This window comes from Leuresthes tenuis, unplaced genomic scaffold (assembly GCF_036924035.1).
Source record: "Leuresthes tenuis unplaced genomic scaffold, fLeuTen1.0.hap1 SCAF_12, whole genome shotgun sequence".
Classification (NCBI taxonomy): Eukaryota; Metazoa; Chordata; class Actinopteri; order Atheriniformes; family Atherinopsidae; genus Leuresthes; species Leuresthes tenuis.
In genome coordinates this window covers 12,282,772-12,304,488 of record NW_027325366.1, presented here as the reverse complement: position 1 = coordinate 12,304,488, position 21,717 = coordinate 12,282,772, and the positions used below count along the sequence as shown (strand labels likewise).

The 21,717-nt window shown below is 43.4% G+C and overlaps 5 non-coding genes across 5 annotated transcripts; 1 reads left to right on the top strand and 4 right to left on the bottom strand.

Moving 5' to 3' along the window:
* Positions 1-2,525: 2,525 nt before the first annotated feature.
* On the bottom strand, positions 2,526-2,716 carry LOC140320407 (U2 spliceosomal RNA). The gene has a single exon (XR_011918259.1). It is a non-coding gene; the product is annotated as a U2 spliceosomal RNA (small nuclear RNA).
* Positions 2,717-3,032: 316 nt separating this feature from the next.
* Positions 3,033-3,146, bottom strand: LOC140265770 (U5 spliceosomal RNA). The gene has a single exon (XR_011906464.1). It is a non-coding gene; the product is annotated as a U5 spliceosomal RNA (small nuclear RNA).
* Positions 3,147-5,431: 2,285 nt separating this feature from the next.
* On the bottom strand, positions 5,432-5,615 carry LOC140320604 (U2 spliceosomal RNA). The gene has a single exon (XR_011918436.1). It is a non-coding gene; the product is annotated as a U2 spliceosomal RNA (small nuclear RNA).
* A 306-nt stretch (positions 5,616-5,921) lies between these two features.
* LOC140266009 (U5 spliceosomal RNA) lies at positions 5,922-6,037 on the bottom strand. Its single transcript, XR_011906682.1, has one exon. It is a non-coding gene; the product is annotated as a U5 spliceosomal RNA (small nuclear RNA).
* A 13,120-nt stretch (positions 6,038-19,157) lies between these two features.
* Positions 19,158-19,271, top strand: LOC140265948 (U5 spliceosomal RNA). The gene has a single exon (XR_011906628.1). It is a non-coding gene; the product is annotated as a U5 spliceosomal RNA (small nuclear RNA).
* Positions 19,272-21,717: the final 2,446 nt, after the last annotated feature.

The window sequence follows — 21,717 nt, the reverse complement described above, 5'->3', positions numbered from 1 at the left end:
CGGCTCTGGGAGCGAGCCGAGTGCGGGCTAACCGGGAGAATTGCTTGAAAGAAACGCGATACCAAATGAGCGGTCAGAACAAAGCCTCAATACGGTGTTCCCGTTGTGTTTTTGTTGCTGCCGCTGTTTGCTTTTTAACAAGAGCGCACCTGTTGAAGGGGGGCTTGGGGGGGCCTGGGTGATGGTGGGTCTCAGGCCCGGGCTGCTGCAACTGGTGTGACCGGGTGGTTTGTTTGTTTGTTTTTTGTTGTTGTTTGTTTGTTTTTTGTAGAGGTCCTCCGGAGTGGGGTTGGGTTGAGTGGGGTGGGGCGGGATGGGTACCTTCTGGGGGTACAGTAGCTCCCAGAATATGGTCGCTGCAGGCCCCGAGCCTGGTGGACATCAGGCCCTCCTGTCCTGTGTTGGCTCCCTTTTAAAAAGTACAGAACTTAGAACAGGTCTAGTCCCTGGCTTTCGGCAGAACTGTCTTCTTTACTTTTTTTTTTTTCCCCTTATCGTGTTCAGCATTATGGCAGCAGAATTGTAGTCTGAATACCTTTGATGCCAAACAGATTTGCTTTGCCAAGGGAAGTTTTATAAATGTACAGCTCCCCTTGATGCCCATTTATTTATTTCTGTTTACAATATATGACATGTAATAGAACTGAACCGGACCGGGGGACAAGGAAAGAAGAAGAGGAAAGAAGAGAAAAACAGAACATACATCGCATACAACACAGCTGTGGATATAGATGACCTGAGACGACATGATAATACATCAACTGCTTAGCGACCATGCTACTGGACTAATGAATGTGGTTGTGTGTGTGTGAGAACATGCAACACCCATGGCACAGGACCTACATGATAACCGTGCTTAGTTATGAGTGTATAAGCGTACAGGGCCACAATCCACAGCCCCCCCAAGCAATCAGAAGCAGGCAGAGAGGGCCACAAGACCCAGGCCACCAGCAGCCCCCACAGAGCACAGAACCCAGGAAGCCCACCGCAGGGGCAACCACGCATCCACCCAGAAGACTGCAGAGGAAGCCCCCGGAAAGAGCCCCCATAAGCATAGGGCAGAGGCCCTCCGGGAGCCAGGGGCAACTGCCCACCGACGTCGTCAGGCCCCAGCCGCCCAGACATGGGCCGTGCACTGGATCCGGGCCCCAGGAGCCCGAGCGCCCCCAAACCCCCCGGCAGAGGCCCCACCCAATACCCAGGAGGGTCAAGCGCCCCAGACAGCCACACAGTGGGTCAGCGCCTGCCCCAGCACCCCTGGCCAAGTGCCCTGGGAGTCAAGACGTGCCCACAGGTGGGTGAAGTCGCGAGCAGCGGAGAGAGGCCACGCCGCCCCCCCCCCATCGGGAGAAGCACAGGCAGGCCAGGCGACAGCAAGTCCAAGATCCAGGCCCAATCATTACCACACACACTTTCATGTCCCATACATCCACACGTCCTCCCTCCCTCGACTCCGCTGGGGTGTAGTGCAGCGGGCACACAAGGGGGCCAGCAGCCCCCCAGCCACCACAGACCCCAAACCAGCAGAACAATTAATTAATCCTCCTGGCCCCTCCCGCCCCGAGCAGCAACCAGGAAGCAGGGGTGTGCGAAGAAGACCCCTCCCCTCACCCTTCTGGCTCTTCAATATTTTCTAATAGTGAGCAATTAAAATTGAGGGGCAGCCAAACTTGTAGAACTGGGAGCGTGGCCCTCTGGGCAGCCTACATACCCAAAGAGCCCCGCCCACCAGATGCCACTCAGTGTAACCACCCCCCAAGACCTAATGTGTGTGTGTGAGTGTGTTTGATAAGTAGTAATGTCTAAGGTGTAATTAAAACAGGGGTGGGAACTGCAGAGTGCAACTACTGCAGAGTCCACTACACCCCACCGAACACACACGCCCCCAAAACCCTTCATGTGTGAGTGTGTGCTGTGTACAGGAGCCAGAAGGGAGAGGGGTATGGGGATATACACTGGGGGCAGCCAGAGACTGGCTGCAATAGGCATCCCCGCTACCAGGGAGCCAACACAGGACAGGAGGGCCTGATGTCCACCAGGCTCGGGGCCTGCAGCGACCATATTCTGGGAGCTACTGTACCCCCAGAAGGTACCCATCCCGCCCCACCCCACTCAACCCAACCCCACTCCGGAGGACCTCTACAAAAAACAAACAAACAACAACAAAAAACAAACAAACAAACCACCCGGTCACACCAGTCGCAGCAGCCCGGGCCTGAGACCCACCATCACCCAGGCCCCCCCAGGCCCCCCCTCAACAGGTGCGCTCTTGTGAAAAAGCAAACAGCGGCAGCAACAAAAACACAACGGGAACACCGTATTGAGGCTTTGTTCTGACCGCTCATTTGGTATGGCGTTTCTTTCAAGCAATTCTCCCGGTTAGCCCGCACTCGGCTCGCTCCCAGAGCCGTGTTAAAGTCTACTTCGCATTCACTCTCTTTTCTCAGCAGACTAAAAGAAAGTTTCATCTTGGGCTCCCTGAAACTTGCATCCTGCACCGCTGTTTGCTTTTTCACAAGAGTAGAGAAGAGCGCACCGTTCCCAGCGGCACTGCAGTACGGGGTCAATGCTTGGAGTGAACGGAGCAAGCTACTTTTTCAACTCCTATTGCTAAAAATCCATTTAATATGTAGTCCTCGTATAGAGGACATATCAGATATTAAACTGATAAGAACAGATACTACACTTGATCTTAGCCAAAAGGCCGAGAAGCGACAACTGTCCACTGGTTCACGTCCGAGGGCCCTTCCTGGCACAATGCGCACTTGTCCGCTAACACCCCTGTTCTTTTTATGGCCATAGGTGGCCAGAGTGTCACTTTGCTCCTCCGCCCGCCTGCTGCACTGAGCACTCTTCAGCCCTTTTAAATGGTATAACTTTGCACTCCCGCACGCTCCAGCAAGCACCATTCAAGCAACAACTTTGCACTCCAGCTTCGAACATCGGCACAGTCGCAACAAGTAAGGCGACTCTACTCAGAGAAGTCACTCTGCACAGTAACAAGATTTCTTTTGCACAGACAGAAAGGGCTTCACCCGCAAAGGTAAAGCCTGCCAAAAATATAAACAACTCATTAGTGCTGCTCTCCACAGAAGTCTTTAGTAAAAGGCGAAAGACTTGTACGTTATGAAGAGAAACCAGAGTACGATTATCCGTCACTGCGGGAGCAGGGCATCAGGCTAGTTGGCATAGCCACCTGCCCCATGGTGAGCTTTGCTTGGTTGAGACGCTTGCTCCCCCCCCCCCCCCCCCCCCCCCCTTGCTCCTCGGCTGACCAAGTAGGAACAATCGGGCCCTATTCGATGGCTGCCTTGTCTTTTACTCTGTGCAAAAGACAAGGCAGCAACAAAAACACCACGGGAAAACCGTATTGAGGCTTTATTCTGACCGCACATTCGGTGTCGCGTTTCTTTCAAGCAATTCTCCCGGTTAGCCCGCACTCGGCTCGCTCCCAGAGCCGTGTTAAAGTCTACTTCGCATTCACTCTCTTTTCTCAGCAGACTCTTGGGATTTTATCAATAAAATGAATTCCTTCACTCAAACTATGTTAAAACTGCTTTGTCCTTCATATTTACCATGTCTTGAAAGATTTAAACAAAAAAAAACAACGTTGTACTTTGCAGTAAAAGAAATAGCAAATCTAAAGTTTCAGGAATCCGAGAATAAGCTTACTTTCATGAGTTCTTCACGATTTCGGATTTTGCTATAAAATGAATTCCTTCACTCAAACTAAATTAAAACTGCTAAACCGCTAATCTGTTACATGTAAGGCAGATGTCAAATTCACCGAATTAGGATTATTCGGTATTCGGCCAATCGAGCTGTAGCAGCTTCGGTAAAAGAGTATAAGTTGAAGAGTTTGTGAATAAAGGTGTGCGCACACATAGTGAGCTGTAGGAAAATAGGCAGGGAGCAATGCCGGCTGGGGTATATGTTCTTGTATGTTGTCTGACTGTTTGATTTGAATGTGTTGTGTAAGTGTCCTGTTGAATGTTACATGTTTGGGCTTTGACACGCTTCACTGTGGTTGTTAACTGTGTGGTGTGTCCTGAAATGTTTTATGTTTGGGCTGTGTGACATGCTTAATGCTTGTCAGTAGCTACCCACTTATTCATATATAGCAACTGACAACATAAGAAGTCCGGGCATACTTTGATAGAGTAGTTGTAGAAGTATCCTTATTGATAAGAGATAAACTAATTCATAGTGATAGAACAGTAGATGAACAGGTGCCTGCACATGTCTCACGAAAATAAAATGGATGTATGATTGCTGACGGCAGAGCAATACTGCCAAACTTATGAGTTCTTGTGGCAAACTTGATTCAGTGTCTTGACGTGTATACGCTGTTTCGCTGACTTGATTGTCACAAGAAACAAAGTGTGTTTGATAAGATCCGACCATTTTATTACGGGAGGATCAGTATGTATGGATTCTGATGTGACTGATAAACCCATTCGTATCTTAAGCACAATCTAATACGTGAGACAACGCCCTGGCACACGATAAAAAAAAAAAGAGAGAGCGGTTTTGTGTCCCCACAGTCCATAATGTAGAAAAGAGAGAAAAAAGCCTTTCTGATTTGGTGTGTGTGCTCATAGTGCAGAGTGTAGAGAAAAGAAAGCCGTTTTGGTGTCACGGTGTTGTGACTTACACACACACATTTCTAAATTGAGAAAGGAAATTATTTTAGAGGAAGCACTAGAGTTTAGATCCCACATTTGTTGATAGGCATTCATTTATTTCTTCACTTCTGATAAAAATGATAAGACTGACCTAAAGAATTGGAGGCCCATCACACTTTTAAACTTTGACTGTAAAGTTTTTAGCATGGTTTTAACGACACGGATGTCCTTTGTTTTAGAGGAGGTAATTCACCCAGACCAGGCTTGTGCCATCTCAGAGAGACAACTCACCGACAGCCTCGTACTGATTCGAGACATCATTGATTACGCTAGAGACAGAAACACCCGGCTTGTCATCTTAAATTTAGACTTTGAAAAAGCTTTTGATCGGGTCTCGCATCAATATCTCTTTCAGGTGTTGCAGCCATCGAATAGGGCCCGATTGTTCCTACTTGGTGAGATTTGCTTGGTTGAGACGCTTGCTCCCCCCCCTTGCTCCTCGGCTGACCAAGTAGGAACAATCGGGCCCTATTCGATGGCTGCCTTGTCTTTTACTCTGTGCAAAAGACAAGGCAGCCACAAACACCACGGGAATACCGTATTGAGGCTTTGTTCTGACCACTCATTCGGTGTCGCGTTTCTTTCAAGCAATTCTCCCGGTTAGCCCACACTCGGCTCGCTCCCAGAGCTGTGTTAAAGTCTACTTTGCATTCACTCTCTTTTCTCAGCAGATTAAAAGAAAGTTTCATCTTGGGCTCCCTGAAACTTCCATCCTGCACCGCTGTTTGCTTTTTCACAAGAGCAGAGAAGAGCGCACCGTTCCCAGCGGCACTGCAGTACTGGGTCGATGCTTGGAGTGAACGGAGCAAGCTTCTTTTTCAACTCCTATTCTTAAAAATCCATTTAATATGTAGTCCTTGTATAGAGGACATATTAAACTGATGAGAACAGATACTACACTTGATCTTAGCCAAAAGGCCGAGAAGCGATAACTGTCCACTGTTTCAGGTCCGAGGGCCCTTGCTGGCACAATGCGCACTTGTAGCAGTGTTCTTTTTATGGCCATAGGTGGCCAGAGTGTCACGTTGCACCTCCGCCCACCCGCTGCACTGAGCACTCTTCAGCCCTTTTAAATGGTATAACTTTGCACTCCTGCATGCTCCAGCAAGCACCATTCAAGCAACAACTTTGCACTCCAGCTTCGAACATCGGCACAATCGCAACAAGTAAGGCGACTCTACTCAGAGAAGTCACTCTGCACAGTAACAAGATTTCTTTTGCACAGACAGAAAGGGCTTCACCCGCAAGGGTAAAGCCTGCCAAAAATAGAAACAACTCATTAGTGCTGCTCTCCACGAAAGTCTTTAGTAAAAGGCGAAAGACTTGTATGTTATGAAGAGAAACCAGAGTACGATTATCCGTCACTGCGGGAGCAGGGCATCAGGCTAGTTGCCATAGCCACCTTCCCCATGGTGAGCGTTGCTTGGTTGAAACGCGTGCCCCTATGCAATCGACAAGGCAGCAACAAAAACACCACGGGAACACCGTATTGAGGCTTTGTTCTGACCGCTCATTCGGTGTCGCGTTTCTTTCAAGCAATTCTCCCGGTTACCCCGCACTCGGCTCGCTCCCAGAGCCGTGTTAAAGTCTACTTCGCATTCACTCTCTTTTCTCAGCAGACTCTTGGGATTTTATCTATAAAATGAATTCCTTCACTCAAACTATGTTAAAACTGCTTTGTCCTTCATATTTACCATGTCTAGAAAGATTTAAACAAAAAAAAAAACGTTGTACTTTGCAGTAAAAGAAAGAGCAAATCTAAAGTTTCAGGAATCCGAGAATAAGCTTACTTTCATGAGTTCTTCACGATTTCGGATTTTGCTATAAAATGAATTCCTTCACTCAAACTAAATTAAAACTGCTAAACCGCTAATCCGTTACATGTAAGGCAGATGTCAAATTCACCGAAATAGGATCTAAGGGTATTCGGCCAATCGAGCTGTAGCAGCTTTGGTAAAAGAGTATAAGTTGAAGAGTTTGTGAATAAAGGTGTGCGCACACATAGTGAGCTGTAGGAAAATAGGCAGGGAGCAATGCCGGCTGGGGTATATGTTCTTGTATGTTGTCTGACTGTTTGATTTGAATGTGTTGTGTAAGTGTCCTGTTGAATGTTACATGTTTGGGCTTTGACACTTCACTGTGGTTGTTAACTGTGTGGTGTGTCCTGAAATGTTATATGTTTGGGCTGTGTGACATGCTTAATGCTTGTCAGTAGCTACCCACTTATTCATATATAGCAACTGACAACATAAGAAGTCTGGACATACTTTGATAGTAGTTGTAGAAGTATCCTTATTGATAATAGATAAACTAATTCATAGTGATAGAAAAGTAGATGAACAGGTGCCTGCACATGTCTCACGAAAATAAAATGGGTGTATGATTGCTGACGGCAGAACAATACTGCCAAACTTATGAGTTCTTGTGGCAAACTTGATTCAGTGTCTTGACGTGTATACGCTGTTTCGCTGACTTGATTGTCACAAGAAACAAAGTGTGTTTGATAAGATCCGACCATTTTATTACGGGAGGATCAGTATGTATGGATTCTGATGTGACTGATAAACCCATTGGTATCGTAAGCATAATCTAATATGTGAGACAACGCCCTGGCACACAATCAAAAAAAAAAAAGAGAGAGCGGTTTTGTGTCCCCACAGTCCATAATGTAGAAAAGAGAGAAAAAAGCCTTTCTGATTTGGTGTGTGTGCTCACAGTGCAGAGTGTAGAGAAAAGAGAGAAAAGAAAGCCATTTTGGTGTCACGGGTGTTGTGACTTAGACACACACATTTCTGAATTGAGAAAGGAAATTATTTTAGAGGAAGCACTAGAGTTTAGATCCCACATTTGTTGATAGGCATTCATTTATTTCTTCACTTCTGATGAAGTTTCAACAATAAACAACAAACTTTGTATTATGAGAAAGAACCAGACTCATTCTTCAGGAATCCGAAAATAAGCTCTATTTTACGAGTTATGCACGAATTCGGATTCTCCTATAAAACGAATTCCTTAACTCTAACCAAGTTAAGACTGCTTTGTCCTTCATATTTATTCATGTCTAATCAAGTTTCAACGATAAACAACGTTGTACTTTGTAGAATGAGAAAGAACTTCTTCAGCAATAAGCATCTCTCGACATATGACGAAATACAGATTTTGCTATAAAATTAATTCCTTCTATCAGCCTGACTTAAAACTGTTTGTCCTTCTTATTTATCCACTTCAAATCAAGTTTCAACAATTAAAAAAATGTTGTAGTTTGAGAAAAAACAACTTAATCTTAAGCAATCAGTAGGGTAAGAAAGGGTAAGAAAAGGTGCAAATGCCAACCATACATCACTAAAAGGTGGAGCGGAAGTATTCGGCTGCAAGTAGGTGCGAATGCCTGACAATGTATGATCAAAAGAGGGAGCGGAGGTTTTCGGCTGCAAGGTCTGAATGTCCAACCATAATTTGTAAAAACCGGGGAAGAAAAGGCTAGAAAGCCTGACTATACACCATCAAAAGTGGGAGCGGAGGTGTTCGGCTGCAAGTAGGTGTGAATGTTCGACCATAATTTGTAAAAAGCGGGTAAGAAAAGGTTCGAATGCCCGACTATATATTAACCAAAGCAGGAGGAGAGGTCTTCGGATAAGAGTGGGTGAGAATTTACAACCATAATCTATAAAATGCGGTGAAAAAAAAGGTGTCAATACCCCATAGAACACTAAAAGGTAGAGCGGAAGTGTTCGGCTGCAAGAAGGTGTGAATGTCTGACCATAGTTTGTAAAAAGCGGGTAAGAAAAGGTTCGAATGCCCTAACATACACCATCAAAGGAGGGAGCGGAGGTGTTCCGCTGCAAGAAGGTGTGAATGTCCGACCATAGTTGGCAAAAAGCAGGTAAGAAAAGGTTAAAATACCCGATTGTACACAATCAATAGCGGGAGCAGAGTTGTTCCGCTACTAAAAGGTGTGAAAGTCCGACCATGGTTTGTAAAAAGCGGGTAAGAAAAGGTGCGAATGCCCGACAATGTATGATCAAAAGAGGGAGCGGAGGTTTTCGGCTGAAACAAGGTCTGAATGTCCATCCATATTTTGTAAAAATCTGGGAAGAAAAGGCTCGAAAGCCCGACTATACACCATCAACAGCTGGAGCGGAGGTGTTCAGCTGCAAGAAGGTCTGAATGTCCATCAATAATTGCTAGAAAACATGGAAGAGAATTTTCGAATATCAAACCGCACATGATCATAAGCGGCAGAGGAGGTGTTCAAATGCAAGAAGGTGTGAATGTCCACCCATAATTACTGCAAAATGGGTAAGAAAAGGTACGAATGCCCAACCATACATGATCCTAACAGGGAGCGGAGGTGTTTGGCTGCGACGAGGTGTGTATGTCCACCCATAATTAATGAAAAGCGGGCAACAAGTAGGTTTGAATACCCATCATCAAAAGCAGGAGTGGATGTGTTCGGCTACAAGAAGGTTTGAATGTCTGACCATAGTTTGTAAAAAGCGGGTAAGAAAAGGTTCGAAAGCCCAAACATACACCATCAAAGGAGGGAGCGGAGGTGTTCCGCTGTAAGAAGGTGTGAATGTCCAACCATAATTGGCAAAAAGCAGGTAAGAAAAGGTTAAAATACCCTATTGTACACAATCAATAGCGGGAGCAGAGTTGTTCCGCTACTAAAAGGTGTGAAAGTCCGACCATGAATTGTAAAAAGCGGGTAAGAAAAGGTGCGAATGCCCGACAATGTATGATCAAAAGAGGGAGCGGAGGTTTTCGGCTGCAAGAAGGTCTGAATGTCCACCCATAATTACTGAAAAATGGGTAAGAAAAGGTGCGAAAGCCCAACCGCACATGATCATAAGCGGAAGCGGAGGTGTTCGGCTGCAAGATATTGTGAACGTCCGACCAAAGTTTGTAAAAAGCAGTTAAGAAAAGGTTCGAATATCTAACCAAACATAATCAAAAGCGGGAGCAGAGCTGTTCGACTGGAAGTAGGTGTGAATGTCAGATCATAATTTGCAAAAAGCTGATGAGAAAGGGTGAGAATGCCCGACTATACACCATCAAATGCGGTAGCGGAGTTATTCGGCTGTGAGTAGGTGTGAATCTCCAACCATAATTGTTGAAAAATGTGTTAGAAAAGGTAAAAATGCCGGTCCATACATCATCAAAATCGGGAGAGGTGGTGTTCAGCTGCAAGAAGGTCTAAATGTCCATCAATAATTGTTAGAAAACATGAAAGAAAATTTTCGAAAATCAAACCACACATGATCATAAATGGGAGAGGAGGTGTTCAGCTGCAAGAAAGTGTGAATGTCCACCCATAATACCTGAAAAATGGGTAAAAAAAACGTAGGAATGCCCAACCATACATCATCAAAAGCAGGAGTGGAAGTGTTCGGCTACAAGAAGGTGTGAACGTCCGACCAAAGTTTGTAAAAAGCAGTTAAGAAAAGGTTCGAATATCCAACCAAACATAATCAAAAGCGGGAGCAGAGCTGTTCGACTGCAAGTAGGTGTGAATGTCAGATCATAATTTGCAAAAAGCTGATGAGAAAGGGTGAGAATGCCCGACTATACACCATCAAATGCGGGAGCGGAGTTGTTCGGCTGTGAGTAGGTGTGAATCTCCGACCATAATTGCTGAAAAATGTGTTAGAAAAGGTAAGAATGCCGGTCCATACATCATCAAAAGCGAGAGAGGTTGTGTTCGGCTGCAAGTAGGTGTGACTGTTCGACTAAAGTTTGTAAAAAGTGGGTAAGACAAGGTGCGAATGCCTGACAATGTATGATCAAAAGCGGGAGCGGAGGTGTTCAGCTGCAAGAAGGTCTACATGTCCATCAATAATTGCTAGAAAACATGAAAGAAACTTTTCGAAAATCAAACCGCACATGATCATAAGTGGGATAGGAGGTGTTCAGCTGCAAGGTGTGAATGTCCACCCATAATTCCTGAAAAATGGGCAAAAAAAAGGTGTGAATGCCCAACCATACATCATCAAAAGCAGGAGTGGAAGTGTTCGGCTACATGAAGGTGTGAATGTCAAACCAAAATATGTAAAAAGCAGTTAAGAAAAGGTTCGAATATCCAACCAAACATAATCAAAAGCGGGAGCAGAGCTTTTCGACTGCAAGTAGGTGTGAATATCAGATCATAATTTGCAAAAAGCTGATGAGAAAGGGTGAGAATGCCCGACTATACATCATCAAATGCGGGAGCGGAGTTGTTCGGCTGTGAGTAGGTGTGAATCTCCGACCATAATTGCTGAAAAATGTGTTAGAAAAGGTAAAAATGCCGGTCCATACATCATCAAAAGCGAGAGAGGTTGTGTTCGGCTGCAAGTAGGTGTGAATGTCCAGCAATAATTACTCACAAACGGGTAAGAAAAGGTAGTATTGCCAGACCATATATGATCAAAACAGGGAGCGGAGGTGGTTCAGCTGCAAGAAGGTTTGAATGTCCGACTAAAGTTCAAATATATTAAAGAAAGCGGGAGGAGAGGTCTTCGGATGAGAGTGGTTGAAAATTTCCGACCATAATGTATAAAATGCGGTGAAAAAAAGGTGTGATAGAACACTAAAAGGTGGAGCGGAAGTGTTCGGCTGCAAGAAGGTGTGAATGTCCGACTATATTTGGTGAAAAGCAGGTGAAGCAAGGTCTGAATGCCCAACCTTACATCATCAAAAGCGAGATCAGAGGTGTTTGGCTGCAAGAAGGCCATAGTTTGCCAAAAGTGGGTAAGGTGCGAATGTCCGACTAAATATCAACAAAATTTGGGGCAGAGGTCTTCGGATGCAAGTGGGTGTGAATGTCCATTAATAATTGCTTTAAAACATGAAATAAAATTTTCGAATATCAAACCTTACATGATCATTAGCGGGAGAGGAGGTGTTCAGCTGCAAGAAGATGTAAATATCCACCCATAATTACTGAAAAATGGGTAGGAAAAGATGCGAATGTCCAACCATAAATCATCAAAAGCAGGAGTGGAGTTGTTCAGCTACAAGAAGGTATGAAAGTCCAACCACGGTTTGTAAAAAGCGGATAAGAGAAGGTTCGAATACCCGAATATATACCATCAAAAGCGGAAGCGGGGGTGTTCGGCTGCAAGAAGGTGTGAACGTCCGACCAAAGTTTGTAAAAAGCAGTTAAGAAAAGGTTTGAATATCCAACCGAACATAATCAAAAGCGGGAGCAGAGCTGTTCGACTGCAAGTAGGTGTGAATGTCAGATCATAATTGCTGAAAAATGTGATAGAAAAGACTAGAATGCCGGACAATACATCATCAAAAGCGGGAGAGGTGGTTTTTCGGCTGCAAGTAGGTGTGAATGTCCAGCCATAATTACTCACAAACGGGGGAAGAAAAGGTACTATTGCCAGACCATATATGATCAAAACAGGGAGCGGAGGTGGTTCAGCTGCAAGAAGGTTTGAATGCCCGACTAAAGTTTGTAAAAAGCGGGTAAGACAAGGTGTGAATGCCCGACAATGTATGATCAAAAGAGGAGCGGAGGTTTTCGGCTGCAAGAAGGTCTGAATGTCCACCCATAATTACTGAAAAATGGGTAAGAAAAGGTGCGAAAGCCCAACCGCACATGATCATAAGTGGATGAGAAGGTGTTCGACTGCAAGTAGGTGTGAATGTAAGATCATAATTTGTAAAAAGTGGGTAAGAAAATGTAAGAATGCCCAACCATAAATTATCAAAAGCGGCAGCAGAGTTTCGGCTGGTATTTATCAGTGTCTAGATAGATTTCAACAAAAAACAACGTTGTACTTTGCAGTAAAAGAAAGTGCAAATCAAAAGTTTAAGGAATCCGAGAATAAGCTTATTTTCATGAGTTCTGCACGATTTCGGATTTTATGTATAAAATGAATTTCTTCACGCAAACTAAGTTAACACTGCTTTGTCCTTCATATGTACCCATTTCTACATATATTTCAAGCATAAACTTCCTCATATTACCCTGAATGAGAAAGAGCCACACTTGTGATTAAGCCATACCTCCCTTTTGAGGAGTTCTGCATGATTTGGGATTTTATCTATAAAATTAATTCCTTCACTCAAACTATGTTAAAACGGCTTTTACCTTCATATTTATCAGTGTCTAGATAGATTTCAACAAAAAACAACGTTGTACTTTGCAGTAAAAGAAAGTGCAAATCAAAAGTTTTAGGAATCCGAGAATAAGCTTATTTTCATGAGTTCTGCACGATTTCGGATTTTATGTATAAAATGAATTCATTCACTCAAAAACTGCTTTTTCCTTCATATTTATCAATGTCTAGATCGACTTCAACAAAGAACAACATTGTATTTTGCAGTAGAAGAAAGAGCAAAACTGAAGGATCAGGAATCCGAGAATAAGCTTATTTTCTTAAGGGCAAGTGGGAACTGCTTTGTCCTTCATATTTATCAATGTGTATATGGATTTCAACTTCTTCTACTGCAAAGTCCAATGTTTTTCTTTGTTGAAGTCGATCTAGACATTGATGAATATGGAAGGACAAAGCAGTTTTAACTTGGTTTGAGCAAAGCAATTCATTTTATAGCAAAATCCGAAATCGTGCAGAACTCATGAAAGCAGGCTTATACTCGGATTCCTGAAACTTTAGATTTGCTCTTTCTTTTACTGCAAAGTAAAACGTTGTTTTTTTGTTTAAATATTTCTAGACATAGTAAATATGAAGGACAAATCAGTTTTAACATAGTTTGAGTGAAGTAATGCATTTTATAAGCAAAATCCCAAATCATGCAGAACTCACGAAATGCTTTTTCTCGCTTTTCACTGCTTTTTACAAACTTTGGTCGGACGTTCACACCTTCTTGCATCCGAACACCTCCGCTTCCGCTTTTGATGATGTATATTCGGGCATTCGAACCTTTTTTTACCCGCTTTTTACAAACCATTGTCGGACTTTCACACCTTCTTGCAGCCGAACACCACCTCTCCCGCTTTTGATGATGTATGGTCCAGTATTCTTACCTTTTCTAACACATTTTTCAGCAATTATGGTCGGACATTCACACCTACTCACAGCTGGACACCTCCGCTCCCGCTTTTGATCATACAATGTCGGGACATCACTCCTTGTCTTACCAGCTTTTTACAAACTTTAGTCGAACATTCACACCTTCTTGCAGCTGAACACCTCCGCTCCCGCTTTTGATGATGTATAGTCGGGCTTTCAAGCCTTTTCTTACCCGGTTTTTACAAATTATGATTGGACATTCAGACCTTGCAGCCGAACACCTCCGCTCTCTCTTTTGATCATACATTGTTGGGCATTCGCACCTTGTCTTGCCCACTTTTTACAAACTATAGTCAGACATTCACACCTTGCAGCTGAACCTCCGCTCCCTGTTTTGATCATGTATGGTCTGGCAATACTACCTTTTCTTCCCCCGTTTGTGAGTAATTATGGCTGGACATTCACACCTACTTGCAGTCGAACAGCTCTGCTCCCGCTTTTGATTATGTTTGGTTGGATATTCGAACCTTTTCTTAACTGCTTTTTACAAACCATGGTCGGTCTTTCACACCTTCTTGTAGCCGAACAACTCCGCTCCCGCTATTGATTGTGTACAGTCGGGTATTTTAACCTTTTCTTACCCGCTTTTTACCAACTATGGTCGGACATTCACACCGTCTTACAGCGGAACACCTCCGCTCCCGCTTTTTATGGTGTATAGTCGGGCATTTGAACCTTTTCTTACCCGCTATTTACAAACTATGGTAGGACATTCAAACCTTCGTGTATCCGAAAACCTCCGCTCTCTCTTTTGATCATACATTGTCGGACATTCGCACCTTTTCTTACCCGCTTTTTACAAACCATGGTCGGACTGTCACACCTTCTTGTAGCCGAACACATCCGCTCCCGCTATTGATTGTGTACAGTCGGGTATTTTAACCTTTTCTTACCCGCTTTTTACCAACTATGGTCGGACATTCACACCGTCTTACAGCGGAACACCTCCGCTCCCGCTTTTTATGGTGTATAGTCGGGCATTTGAACCTTTTCTTACCCGCTATTTACAAACTATGGTAGGACATTCAAACCTTCGTGTATCCGAAAACCTCCGCTCTCTCTTTTGATCATACATTGTCGGACATTCGCACCTTTTCTTACCCGCTTTTTACAAACCATGGTCGGACTGTCACACCTTCTTGTAGCCGAACACATCCGCTCCCGCTATTGATTGTGTACAGTCGGGTATTTTAACCTTTTCTTACCCGCTTTTTACCAAGTATGGTCGGACATTCACACCTTCGTACAGCGGAACACCTCCGCTCCCTCTTTTGATGGTGTATGTTCGGGCATTCAAACCTTTTCTTACCCACTTTTTCCAAACTATGGTCGGCTATTCACAGCTTCCTCTCCACCATACTTGTATGGTGGGATATTCACACCCACTTGCATCCGAAAACCTCCGCCCCAGATTTTGTTGATATTTAGTCGGACATTCGCACCTTACCCGCTTTTGGCAAACTATGGCCTTCTTGCAGCCAAACAACTCTGATCTTGCTTTTGATGATGTAAGGTTGGGCATTCAGACCTTGCTTCACCTGCTTTTCACCAAATATAGTGGGACATTCACACCTTCTTGCAGCCGAACACTTCCGCTCCACCTTTTAGTGTTCTATCACACCTTTTTTTTCACTGCATTTTATACATTATGGTTGGAAATTTTCAACCACTTTCATCCGAAGACTTCTCCTCCCGCTTTTGTTAATATATTTGAACTTTAGTCGGACATTCAAACCTTCTTGCAGCTGAACCACCTCCGCTCCCTGTTTTGATCATATATGGTCTGGCAATACTACCTTTTCTTACCCGTTTGTGAGTAATTATGGCTTGGACATTCACACCTACTTGCAGCCGAACACAACCTCTCTCGCTTTTGATGATGTATGGACCGGCATTTTTACCTTTTCCAACACATTTTTCAGCAATTATGGTCGGAGATTCACACCTACTCACAGCCGAACAACTCCGCTCCCGCATTTGATGATGTATAGTCGGGCATTCTCACCCTTTCTCATCAGCTTTTTGCAAATTATGATCTGACATTCACACCTACTTGCAGTCGAACAGCTCTGCTCCCGCTTTTGATTATGTTTGGTTGGATATTCGAACCTTTTCTTAACTGCTTTTTACAAACTTTGGTCGGACGTTCACAATATCTTGCAGCCGAACACCTCCGCTTCCGCTTTTGATGGTGTATATTCGGGCATACGAACCTTTTCTTACCCGCTTTTTACAAACCAAGGTCGGACTTTCACACCTTCTCTTAGCTGAACAACTCCGCTCCTTCTTTTGATTGTGTACAGTCGGGTAATTTAACCTTTTCTTACCCGCTTTTTACCATCTATGGTCGGACATTCAAACCGTCTTACAGCGGAACACCTCCGCTCCCTCTTTTGATGATGTATGGTTAGGCATTCGCACCTTTTCTTACCCATTTTTCAGCAATTATGGGTAGACATTCACACCTTCTTGCAGCTGAACACCTCCTCTCCCGCTTATGATCATGTGCAGTTTGATATTCGAAAATTTTCTTTCATTTTTTCTAGCAATTATTGATGGACATTCAGACCGTCTTGCAGCTGAACACCTCCGCTCCCACTTTTGATGGTGTATAGTCGGGCTTTCGAGCCTTTTCTTCCCCGGTTTTTACAAATTATGGTTGGACATTCAGACCTTCTTGCAGCCGAAAACCTCCACTCCCTCTTTTGATCATACATTGTCGGGCATTCGCACCTTTTCTTACCCGCTTTTTACAAACCATGGTCGGACTTTCACACCTTTTAGTAGCGGAACAACTCTGCTCCCGCTATTGATTGTGTACAATCGGGTATTTTAACCTTTTCTTACCTGCTTTTTGCCAACTATGGTCGGACATTCACACCTTCTTACAGCGGAACACCTCCGCTCCCTCCTTTGATGGTGTATATTCGGGCATTCGAACCTTTTCTTACCAGCTTTTTACAAACTATGGTCAGACATTCACACCTTCTTGCAGCCGAACACTTCCGCTCTACCTTTTAGTGTTCTATGGGGTATTCACACCTTTTTTTTCAACGCATTTTATAGATTATGGTTGTAAATTCTCACCCACTCTTATCCGAAGACCTCTCCTCCTGCTTTGGTTAATATATAGTCGGGCATTCGAACCTTTTCTTACCCGCTTTTTACAAATTATGGTCGAACATTCACACCTACTTGCAGCCGAACACCTCCGCTCCCGCTTTTGATGGTGTATAGTCGGGCTTTCGAGCCTTTTCTTCCCCGGTTTTTACAAATTATGGTTGGACATTCAGACCTTGCAGCCGAAAACCTCCGCTCCCTCTTTTGATCATACATTGTCAGGCATTCGCACCTACTTGCAGCCGAATACTTCCGCTCCACCTTTTAGTGATGTATGGTTGGCATTTGCACCTTTTCTTACCCTTTCTTACCCTACTGATTGCTTAAGATTAAGTTGTTTTTTCTCAAACTACAAATTTTTTTTAATTGTTGAAACTTGATTTGAAGTGGATAAATAAGGAGGACAAACAGTTTTAAGTCAGGCTGATAGAAGGAATTAATTTTATAGCAAAATCTGTATTTCGTCATATGTCGAGAGATGCTTATTGCTGAAGAAGTTCTTTCTCATTCTACAAAGTACAACGTTGTTTATCGTTGAAACTTGATTAGACATGAATAAATATGAAGGACAAAGCAGTCTTAACTTGGTTTGAGTTAATGAAGTCGTTTTATAGGAGAATCCGAATTTGTGCATAACTCATAAAATAGAGCTTATTTTCGGATTCCTGAAGAATGAGTCAGGTTTTTTCTCATAATACAAAGTTTGTTGTTTATTGTTGAAACTTCATCAGAAGTGAAGAAATAAATGAATGCCTATCAACAAATGTGGGATCTAAACTCTAGTGCTTCCTCTAAAATAATTTCCTTTCTCAATTTAGAAATGTGTGTGTGTAAGTCACAACACCCGTGACACCAAAACGGCTTTCTTTTCTCTACACTCTGCACTATGAGCACACACACCAAATCAGAAAGGCTTTTTTCTCTCTTTTCTACATTATGGACTGTGGGGACACAAAACCACTCTCTCTCTTTTTTTTTTTTATCGTGTGCCAGGGCGTTGTCTCACGTATTAGATTATGCTTAAGATACGAATGGGTTTATCAGTCACATCAGAATCCATACATACTGATCCTCCCGTAATAAAATGGTCGGATCTTATCAAACACACTTTGTTTCTTGTGACAATCAAGTCAGCGAAACAGCGTATACACTTCAAGACACTGAATCAAGTTTGCCACAAGAACTCATAAGTTTGGCAGTATTGCTCTGCCGTCAGCAATCATACACCCATTTTATTTTCGTGAGACATGTGCAAGCACCTGTTCATCTACTGTTCTATCACTATGAATTAGTGATCTATTATCAATAAGGATACTTCTACAACTACTATCAAAGTATGTCCGGACTTCTTATGTTGTCAGTTGCTATATATGAATAAGTGGGTAGCTACTGACAAGCATTAAGCATGTCACACAGCCCAAACATATAACATTTCAGGACACACCACACAGTTAACAACCACAGTGAAGCGTGTCAAAGCCCAAACATGTAACATTCAACAGGACACTTACACAACACATTCAAATCAAACAGTCAGACAACATACAAGAACATATACCCCAGCCGGCATTGCTCCCTGCCTATTTTCGTACAGCACACTATGTGTGCGCACACCTTTATTCACAAACTCTTCAACTTATACTCTTTTACCGAAGCTGCTACAGCTCGATTGGCCGAATACCCTTTGATCCTATTTCGGTGAATTTGACATCTGCCTTACATATAACAGATTAGCGGTTTAGCAGTTTTAATTTAGTTTGAGTGAAGGAATTCATTTTATAGCAAAATCCGAAATCGTGAAGAACTCATGAAAGTAAGCTTATTCTCGGATTCCTGAAACTTTAGATTTGCTCTTTCTTTTACTGCAAAGTACAACGTTGTTTTTTTTGTTTAAATCTTTCTAGACATGGTAAATATTAAGGACAAAGCAGTTTTCCCATAGTTTGAGTGAAGGAATTCATTTTATAGATAAAATCCCAAGAGTCTGCTGAGAAAAGAGAGTGAATGCGAAGTAGACTTTAACACGGCTATGGGAGCGAGCCGAGTGTTTGCTAACCGGGAGAATTGCTTGAAAGAAACGCGACACCGAATGAGCGGTCAGAACAAAGCCTCAATACGGGATTCTCGTGGTGTTTTTGTTGCTGCCTTGTCTTTTGCACAGAGTAAAAGACAAGGCAGCCATCGAATAGGGCCCGATTGTTCCTAGTTGGTCAGCCGAGGAGCAAGGGGGGGGGGGGAGCAAGCGTCTCAACCAAGCAAAGCTCACCATGGGGAAGGTGGCTATGCCAACTAGCCTGATGCCCTGCTCCCGCAGTGACGGATAATCGTACTCTGGTTTCTCTTCATAACGTACAAGTCTTTCGCCTTTTACTAAAGATTTCTGTGGAGAGCAGCACTAATGAGTTGTTTCTATTTTTGGCAGGCTTTACCTTTGCGGGTGAAGCCCTTTCTGTCTGTGCAAAAGAAATCTTCTTACTGTGCAGAGTGACTTCTCTGAGTAGAGTCGCCTTACTTGTTGCGACTGTGCCGATGTTCGAAGCTGGAGTGCAAAGTTGTTGCTTGAATGGTGCTTGCTGGAGCGTGCGGGAGTGCAAAGTTATACCATTTAAAAGGGCTGAAGAGTGCTCAGTGCAGCGGGTGGGCGACACTCTGGCCACCTTGAAAACCGAGGTTACATCCACTACCAGGGGCAGCCCAAGTTCTGCCGCAAGTGTGGTGAGCATGGGCACCTGGTTGAGGCTTGTACCAAGGTGTTATGTGGGAAGAGCAGAGAAATTGGGCAAACTTTTGGAGAGTGTCCAAATGGCAGGAAATGTAATCTCTGTGGAGAATTAAATCACCTCTTCAGAGATTGCCCTAAATCTTTTGCCAACAAATTAAAGACGGTAAAGCCACAGTCAAGCCAACAAAGAGAAGGACCAAAGGTGGCAGTTGGTGAACAAAGTGAAGAGGTTGACCCAATAAATTCAAACTTCCCGCCAAAAGCTTGGATTGGAAGTGAGGAGCAAAAAGGGGAGGGGCCTGTAGAGGCCTCACCACTCAGTGTTGAAGTCTGTGAGAATTCACAGGCAGAGGGTGGAGCTACGCTAAATGAGGAGGAAGAGCAGACAGGTGAGTCTAGTGAAGATACTCACCTCCCCGAAGGTCAACAGCCGAAGAGGACGGCATCTGAGCCTCTGATTCCCCAGTGGTATCAGAGAAGAGGGGAAGGGTTAGGTCCCTTTCAGACAGTTCTTCAGTGGAAGAACCAAGAGTCTTCCCCTCCGACTCACCAAATGAGGTCTCCTTTTTAACTTAAGCTCTGCAATCAACCCCCAGGGACTCAAAGTTAAATGCAACATTGCGTCAGAGGCCAACACCGAGAGTCCGAAAAGGAAATATAGATCACCCTACTCACTTTTCACCTAAAGAAATGAAGGAAGAGCTAGTTTCCCAAGAAATAACCTGTGTGTAATTTGTTTTGATAACTTAGAAAAACGAAAATGACATACCTACTTTCCTTTATGCTTTTAATGGTTCTCACCTTCTCAACACTAAATGTGAGAAGTGTGAAATCAAAGACAAGAGCCCAGAGTATTTTATCCTTCTTAGACTCCATAAAATCAGATGTGTTTTTAATACAAGAATGTGGACTACCTTTTTTAAAAAACCATAGACAGTGGGAGGAATTGTGGCCCCATTTATCGATATGGAGTGGCTCAAATCAAAATAAAAATGATGGTGTGGCCATTCTAATTAAAAATCCGCATGTTCTGGTGAAAGGTAGCACAGCGGTGAGAGACGGACGGGCACTTTTAGCACACTTGAATTTTATGGGGCAAGACTTTAACCTCTTAAATATTTATGGTTTCAATGGAAAAAATGAAAGGTATGACCTTTTAGAAGATATACAGCTTTACATGCTAGGGCAAGTACCTTTAGTTGTAGGAGGGGATTTTAACTGTATCTTGAGCAGGAAAGATAGAAAAAGAGCAGGGGTAGATTTTAAAGTGGATAAGACTTCGATTTTACTTCAGGGCATATGCAGGGATTTTAAGCTTACTGACTGTTTTAAAACCATGCATCCCAGAGAGGAGGGCTTCACCTGGTTTAGTCATGATGGCACCAGAGCCTCTCGCATTGATTATTTCTTTACTAGAGATTGCCCACCCACTGATGTTAGATTAACCCCTGTTTTCTTTTCAGACCACCTTATGCTCTACTGCACCCTTTCACCCCATTCTGGTGTGACGGTAGGAAGTGGTCTGTGGAAACTCAACTGTTCCCTGTTGGAGGATGAAATCATAGTCAGTCAGTACAGGGAATGTTATAAAGAGTGGCAGACCCTTCAAGACCTCTACGAAACACATGCACAATGGTGGGAAATGGTGAAGGAAACGACCCAGACTTTTTTTAAACAGCAAGGTAAACGTAAAAAAAGGAAAGAGAATAGATGTATGATGGGACTACATAAACGCTTACAGCGCTACTTTAAACTAAATCAGTGTGGCATAGACTTTAAAGAAGAAATCAAAGATGTCAAAAAGGAAATGTCAGTTTTAGCAGAAATAAAGAGTAAAGGAATTTTTGTAAGAAGCAGGGAGCAGGAAATTGAGGAAGGTGAAAAAGAAAGAAAGTTATAAATAAAAAGGAGTGTATTCAAAATCTAAAAAGAGAAGATGGGTTTTTAACAAAATCCACACAAGAGATGATTGAAACTGTACATACCTTTTATAGTAACATGTACAAAGAGAAACCAGTGCACTTGGAAACATCGGCAGAAATCTTAAAATTCGTTGACAAAACCGTAAAAGAGAATGCACACTTGACACAGAATTTTACTGCTTTAGAGTTAAAAAAATGCCTAACAGGTTTTAAGAGAAGTCGTGCTCCGGGTTTAGACGGGC